The 6,740-nt window shown below is 50.0% G+C and overlaps 1 long non-coding RNA gene across 1 annotated transcript; it reads left to right on the forward strand.

Annotated features, from left to right (window-relative positions):
* The first annotated feature begins 3,912 nt into the window (after positions 1-3,912).
* Positions 3,913-6,730, forward strand: LOC120610977 (uncharacterized). Its single transcript, XR_005655043.1, has 3 exons — positions 3,913-4,072; positions 4,516-4,733; positions 5,701-6,730. It is a non-coding gene; the product is annotated as an uncharacterized LOC120610977 (long non-coding RNA).
* The last annotated feature ends 10 nt before the right edge of the window (positions 6,731-6,740 follow it).

The following is a 6,740-nucleotide window of genomic DNA, read 5'->3' on the forward strand; positions in this document are numbered from 1 at the left end:
CGAACTTTCCAGGCAAGGCAAAGTATGTCGAATGAGCAGAGGTACTTTTTGAAATCGGGCCAATTAAGACCCAGGGGACGTTATTTATTCTTTACCAAAGGACAATTAACATGCCTTTGGGAGAGAAGAACATTCACCAGATTATCACCAAAGTAATGTCATTTTTTGATATTTGGTATATTCAAAAAGCTCTGCGACCAACATCACTACATATTCCATAATCTTTGCATCATCTCCCCCAAAGAAGACAGATACCCATCATCCATCATTGCCATTATCTGCAACACCACTAGCCCTGGCAACCACTAATCTCAGTTCTGGCTCTATCAATTTGCCTATACATTTCCTATACATGGAATCGTGAAACGTATAATACGTGTGACTGGCTTCTGTCACATAGCACAATGTTTTCACGATTTATCCGTGTCATAGAAGGCATCACTACCTCATTCTTTTATATGGCTCAACACTCCCCCGTTGCATGGCTATACCACTTTGTTTATCTAATAATAGGTAGAGGTTTGTGTTGTTTTCTCTGTGGGCAATTGTGAATAAAGGTGCCATTAATATCTGTGTGCAGTGGCTTGTGTGGACAGACATTTTGCGTTGTGGCAGTGAAATTGCTGAGTCATGCGGTAACTACAGTTTAGAGACATTTAAAAATTTTTAATAACTTAAAAATTCTGTTCTGTTATTTCTCTCAAGCTTGAGGTCTCTGATGTTTCATAAGGCGTCACTTCAAAAGAGTCAAAACCCAAATTTCAGAGCAACAATGGGCCAGTCAAATCTGCAGAAACGCTTATTAAAATGTTCTTACTGGAGCCCAAGCGAATGTCAGCACCTCGGTGGTTCAGGGTGTGGCGCAGAAATCTGATTTTTAAGGTTTTCTGGTGAAATCCAACCCCCACCGAGAGTACAGAATTTTGTCCCAGGTCACAGTACATTCACAAGAGCTCGCACCCCCACCTGGACCTCCTGGCCTCGGGATGAGGTTGTACCTAGAGCAGGACCCTCCGCGCCCCTCCCCCGGCGTCACCGGGAAGAAGATGCCACTGAGACCTAGGCTGTCTGGCTCTTCCCGACGGCCTGCAGGAGGACCCGGCGGGAGGGCTCAGCTGGCGGGCCACTCTCACGCAGTGAGTCCCGGGCATCGGAAGGCACGGACGCGGAGGACACCGGGGGCAGGGCTCACTTGATTGCTCGGGCTTCCACGGCTCGCCCCCAGCACCGAACTGGTGGCAGCCAGTGATGGGGGGAACCTGCCCCGAGTTCTTCCACGGGTGCGGGAAGGAAAAGAGCAGTGGGCACTGGGCCGCAAACTCCGCGGGCGCAAGAATGGAAGAAGCGATGGGCACCCGGCCCCTGTCCCTTCCATGGGCGCAGGAATGGCAAGAGCAGGGGGCACATGGCCCAGGTAACTCCACAGCCGGCGAATGGCAGGAGCGATGGGAATTGGGACCACGTCGTAAGAAAGAGGGAAAAATGGAAGGAATGTCGGGCACCGGCACCCTGCCCCTTCTTCGGGCGCGGGAATGGAAAGAGCGGGGCGCTCCGGCCCCTATCCCCACCACGGGTGCAGGAATGGAAGGTGCGTCCCTGTCCAGCACAACCAGAAGCCACCACAAATGGTGAGCTCCAGCCCTGACGCGCTCGGCTCCAGCAGGAGTAGGAGTAACAGGTGAGGCGCCCCTGTCCCTCCTTTGGTCGTGGGAGTGAGAGGAACGACGGGTGGCAGGCCACTGTCCCGCCCGGGTTCCCGCCGGGTTCCCCACGACCCGACCGGCCTCCCCAGCGTCCTCGGAGCCCGGCAGCGCCCCGCTGGGAAGCGGGACAGGTACACTGGGGAGCGCGCTGCTTCCGCGCCCTCGCCCATGCAGCTGATTTAAAACCGGCGGCAGACCTTTCGGGATTTGTCCCCTTTGCTTTTCCCCTAGTGTCCGCCATTCACAGAGCCCCATGCCTCTTCCCATGCCTCTTCCCATGCCTCTTTATCCACAGACCCTGTGAGCACCGGATCCTTCAGCAGTATTTGGGGAGAAGCCATCGGCCCTGAGGGGAAGTGAAGTTGTCATCCGGAAGGGCCGATGGAGAGAAACCCGGAGGGTCCGTTTCCTGGAAGCCGTGGGGGAAGGTTTGGGTCACTCAGGGAGGGCTCCCCAGCAGTGAGGCTGCAGCACAGGAAAGGTTGGTCCCTAGCCCAAACTGCCACGGTTCCTGGCTGCCCTCTAGCGACCGTTAGGTGCCTAGAAGGGGAAAAAGAGGCTTCTTGGGAAGGAGTCCTGGCGAGCAAAGCAATCAACTTCCGGGAGCGCTGCCTCTGTGCCAGGCGCATTTCCATGGTGTTATTTGGATCCACTGCAGGCAATTTCATGAACGCGACGCTGCAGAGAGAGACCCGTGTGTCATTTAGGAAACTAGCCCGGGGATGGGATGGGACGTTTTTGGATGCCTGGGCAGGAAGACGGTCATGAGTATTTTATTCCTTGATCACATGCAGGAAATAGGACGGGTATGTGAGCCATGTGGGCAAATGCAGAGAGAGAGAGAGCACTCATAGTGCATGGGCAGTACCGGTCCCCACACCTGCGGAGACATGTATGTGACCGCTTCAGTGACCTCAGAGGTTGCACTAAGGCCATTTGGATGTTTTTACACATGAGCATTGCAGGAGTGTATGGATTCTCACCTCATCGCCATTTCCCACTGGCACTTGCGATGGGACCTGGAACCTGTTATTCAGTCCTCCTAAGCCTCAAGCCTCAGTCCCCTCATCCGTATTCAGGGCATTATACTAGACCCACCTCCTACCGTTGGGTGAGGGTCAAATGAACTAGTGCACGTAGGGGGCTTGGATCAGCACCTGGCACACAGCGTGCTGAACGGGATAACGGTCCTTCGCTATGAATGCAGTCCAGATCCCTGATGGCCTGCCCTGGGCAGGCTCTTCTGAGAAAACGAGTTGGAATGCCATTAGGGTCACGGTGATGTTGGCTGAACTACACATACCCCGAGTGAAGAAGAATGAGGATTGATGAGTCGCTGCCTTTGCAAGGCATGCCTCTCACTAAGATGCCCGTGACTGAAGGCGACTAATGGTTACTCATGCTGTGGCCCACCTATATTCAGAAACACAAGAAAACTGTTATTAGACTGTGAGTGTGGATACAGGCCAGCGCATCCTTGGTGGGTTCGCGCGAAAGCAGGTGTCCCTCGCCTCGGTCAGTGGAATTCTGGAGCAGAGATGCCCTATACAGCTCTCCTCTCTGCAATCATAGCCATCGAGCACTTGCAATGTGGCTAAGAGTTGAATTTTTTATTTAATCCGTTTCAACTTAAAATCCCACGGGATTCTAATGGCTACCATGTGGGACAGCAGGGTGTGTGTGCATGAGCCTGGATGTCTCACAAGCCTTTTGGAAACTGGGTGCAGAATTGCATGTGTATGTGTATTTTTCTGGGAAGTGAGTCCATGGCTTCCATTAGATTATCAAAGCCTCCAAAAGATTACAATCTGCTCCTTTAGGGCTTTGGTGAAAATTAAGCAATTTGAGGGAGGTAAGGTGCCCTCTGGTAACCACTGCTGTTTTTCCATTTTCATTTGCTCTGTCCTCAGCTGTAGGTGCCCACCCCACCCGCCCACACAAGAATTACTCAAAGAAGCAAATTGGCATCTGAGACTTGAGGCCGTGGATAAATTGTACACTGCTGGTAAGGGACGATGGCTGTGACCCTGGGTTGTGCACTCCAGGCCTCCTTGAATCAAGACTCAGTGTTTCAAGAATATGATACTGACTCTGAAGTCTTCCGTCAGCGCTTCAGGCAGTTCCAGTACACAGAAGCAGCCTGGACTCGTGAAGCTTTCGACCAACTCCGGGAGCTTTGTTGTCAACGGCTGAAGCCAAGGATGCGTTTTAAGGAACAAAACCTGGAGCTTCTAGTGCAGGAGCAGTTCTTAACAGTTCTGCCCACGGAGATAGAGACCTGGGTGAGAAAACATTGCCCAGAGAACAGAGAAAGAGTTCCGTCATTGACAGAAGACTGAGAGAGAAAACTCGAGATACCAGAGCAGCAGGTGAGAAAAGAGTTTGGGATCTGGGTATTAGAATAAAAGTAGTGCCAGAGGCTGTGGGACTGGGTCAGATACTTGTCCCTGTGTCATTCTTCAACCCCGAGATTTCTCCACAGTCCTGTTCATATTTCTATCAGCGGATGGGTCAGTAGTTTCCAACCTCATCATACGCAATGCCCGTTCTACAACAAATATTTTGTAGTGTCCCTGTAAATATATTTAAATGAAAGTCACAGATAACATTACCTACCTACAGTCATCCATCAGGAACACCATTATTATGCTCTAGAGTCTGCAGATCTGATCTGCCATGACCTTTGCTGTATTCCCTGAGATCTAATAATGGTTTTGACCTGTTATATCATCGTTTAAAAAAAAAGGACAATAAGTGACAGATGGAATGTAGCACACAAAGCCTAAAATATTTACGATCTGGCTTTTTACAGAAATTTGGCCCACCCTGAGTCAAGTAGAGTCTAGAAGAAATCTAAATGAAAAGGAACGTAGTTTATTATAAACTAGTAACCATTTCAGAGTACACATGACCGGGCATGAGTGCACCAGAAGACCTCATGAAGTGGTCAGATGCTTGCCTCTCTGCAAAGACTCACTGCAAAGGCAACGACCGGAAATTCAGACTGAAAGAGCTCACGCATGGTGAGAGGTATGGATGCTGGTCATGTGGTTTTCCAGAGGCAAATATGCTTGGCGTTTCTGAACAATTAGCAGTATAGCCTCTCCTTGATTTCCGAAGTAGTGCTTTCCTAGAAAATTTAAGTCATAGTAAAATGTGCAAAAAATATTTTGTATTTACATGATCAACAGGGTGAGGTTCTTGACAGGTTCTTTTTGTCAACATGACTGTTTGAGGGGGTGCTCCGAAGTTGGTAGGGATCCAGAACAGTTCTGCACTGTGCATGACTTATACTCCCATCAGTCCCCACAAAAATTCTGACAGCCGCCACTTGCCATCATATCCAAAACACCTCTTGGGGGCAGTGGCCCTGACCTCTGTTCAGAACCACCCAGTAAAGCCTGGTTGGGGCATGCACAGCTCAGCACAGGGTGGCGTCATTGGAGAAGAGAGGAAGTGCTTCTAGTTGGGCATTGGGGGCGCTCGAGACTGGTGTGATGATGGGGCTGAGCAGTTAGCCTGCCTGAACAGGACTGTTGCAATGCTTCCTGTCCCCGGCATAGAGTGAGCCTGCAATTTCCTTTTCTTCCTCTCTCTCCTTGTTTGGCCTACCACATACGGTTTTGTCTTGTGTGGTCTAATCCTGCCCTGCCAGTGCGGTCGCCACCAGCCAAGTGTGTCTCTGAGCACTGGAAATGCGGCTAGTCCAAGGTGGGAAATGCTGTAAGTATAAAAGGCCCACCACTTCAGAAGACTTTGGGTGAAAACTAAAGTAGCTTAAATATCTCATTACTAATTATTTATACTGATTACTTTCTGAAATTATGATATTTTGGATATATTGGATAAGTAATGCATAGTATTAAGATTACCTATTTCTTTTATTTTTCACATGGCCACTGGAAAATTTGAAATGGCTCGTGTGTCTTGCATTATATTGCTACTGGGCGATACTGGTCCAGACTGTAGAGTGATGGGTTCTGGCATTTCCCCCCAGATGGATAGGCAGGAAGTGCTTTTGGAAGACCTGGCAGCAGTGGGAATGGCAGACACACCTCCAGACATCCACCTGGAGTCACCCCCACTCCAAGCGATGGGACCTGTCTCCGAGGCCCCGGTAGCAGAGGTGTGGATCCCACAGGCAGGGCCACAGGAGCTGAGCTACGGTGCTGCTGGAGAAGGCCACCCCTTCCTGGACCCTGGTAAGGCTAGGGTTTCCTTTCCTTTTGAGAGCTCAGGAGCCCTCCAGGGGTGGGGCTGCATAGAAACCAATTACCAGATGTAATGAGATCACTCTGATAAAGGGTAGGAGGAAGAACCCTCTCTCTGGAATTAGCTGGCCACAAAGCGCGTTAGCGTTACCTCGAATGGGGTTCAAAACCCCTTTGGCTAATGAGCTTGCTCAGGAGGCTTTGACCGAGAATATTTTACAGGCAATCGATAGGAGTTTGGGTAGTCTGAAAAAGGAGTACATTCCCCGCAAATTTTGACCAATGCACTCTGTGGTATTCTGGGTTGCAAGGGCCTCCATTGCTTTTATGCCATAAGAGCCACATTCAAACTTAGAACTTTATTACTGCTCTCACTTCTGATTCTTTAAGAGGATTTCATCACTTGCCACAGTAGAACGAATAGGTATCTCACCCATGAAAACGCAGAACAGTGTTTCTCCATGCGTTGTAAGCAGTCTCTGTATCAGGATCACCTGGGGTGCATTTTAACAAGCTCTCCAGATGAGTGCTGTCCACACTGCTGACTGGGAACCAGCGCTCCAGACTCTACAGGAGCAAGCCCAGGGGTAGAAAGGTAGCTGGATCACGTGGCTCTTGTCTTCCTGTGTTTCACTCCTCTGTGGGGTTTTTCTTCACTGCTACCAGTGATCCATGTCACTACTCCTCCTCGTTCCACTTTAAAGTCTTGACCAAGGGTGGCGAGAAACCCGTCTCCCAACTCTCTCAAGCACAGCTTTCATATGTCAGCACTTTCAAGATGCTGTGAAATACTGAGAAAATGAAAGAGACACAAGAAAACGAACAT

The sequence above is a fragment of the Pteropus medius genome, unplaced genomic scaffold (genome assembly GCF_902729225.1).
Source record: "Pteropus medius unplaced genomic scaffold, Ma_sr-lr_union100, whole genome shotgun sequence".
Lineage (NCBI taxonomy): Eukaryota > Metazoa > Chordata > Mammalia > Chiroptera > Pteropodidae > Pteropus > Pteropus medius.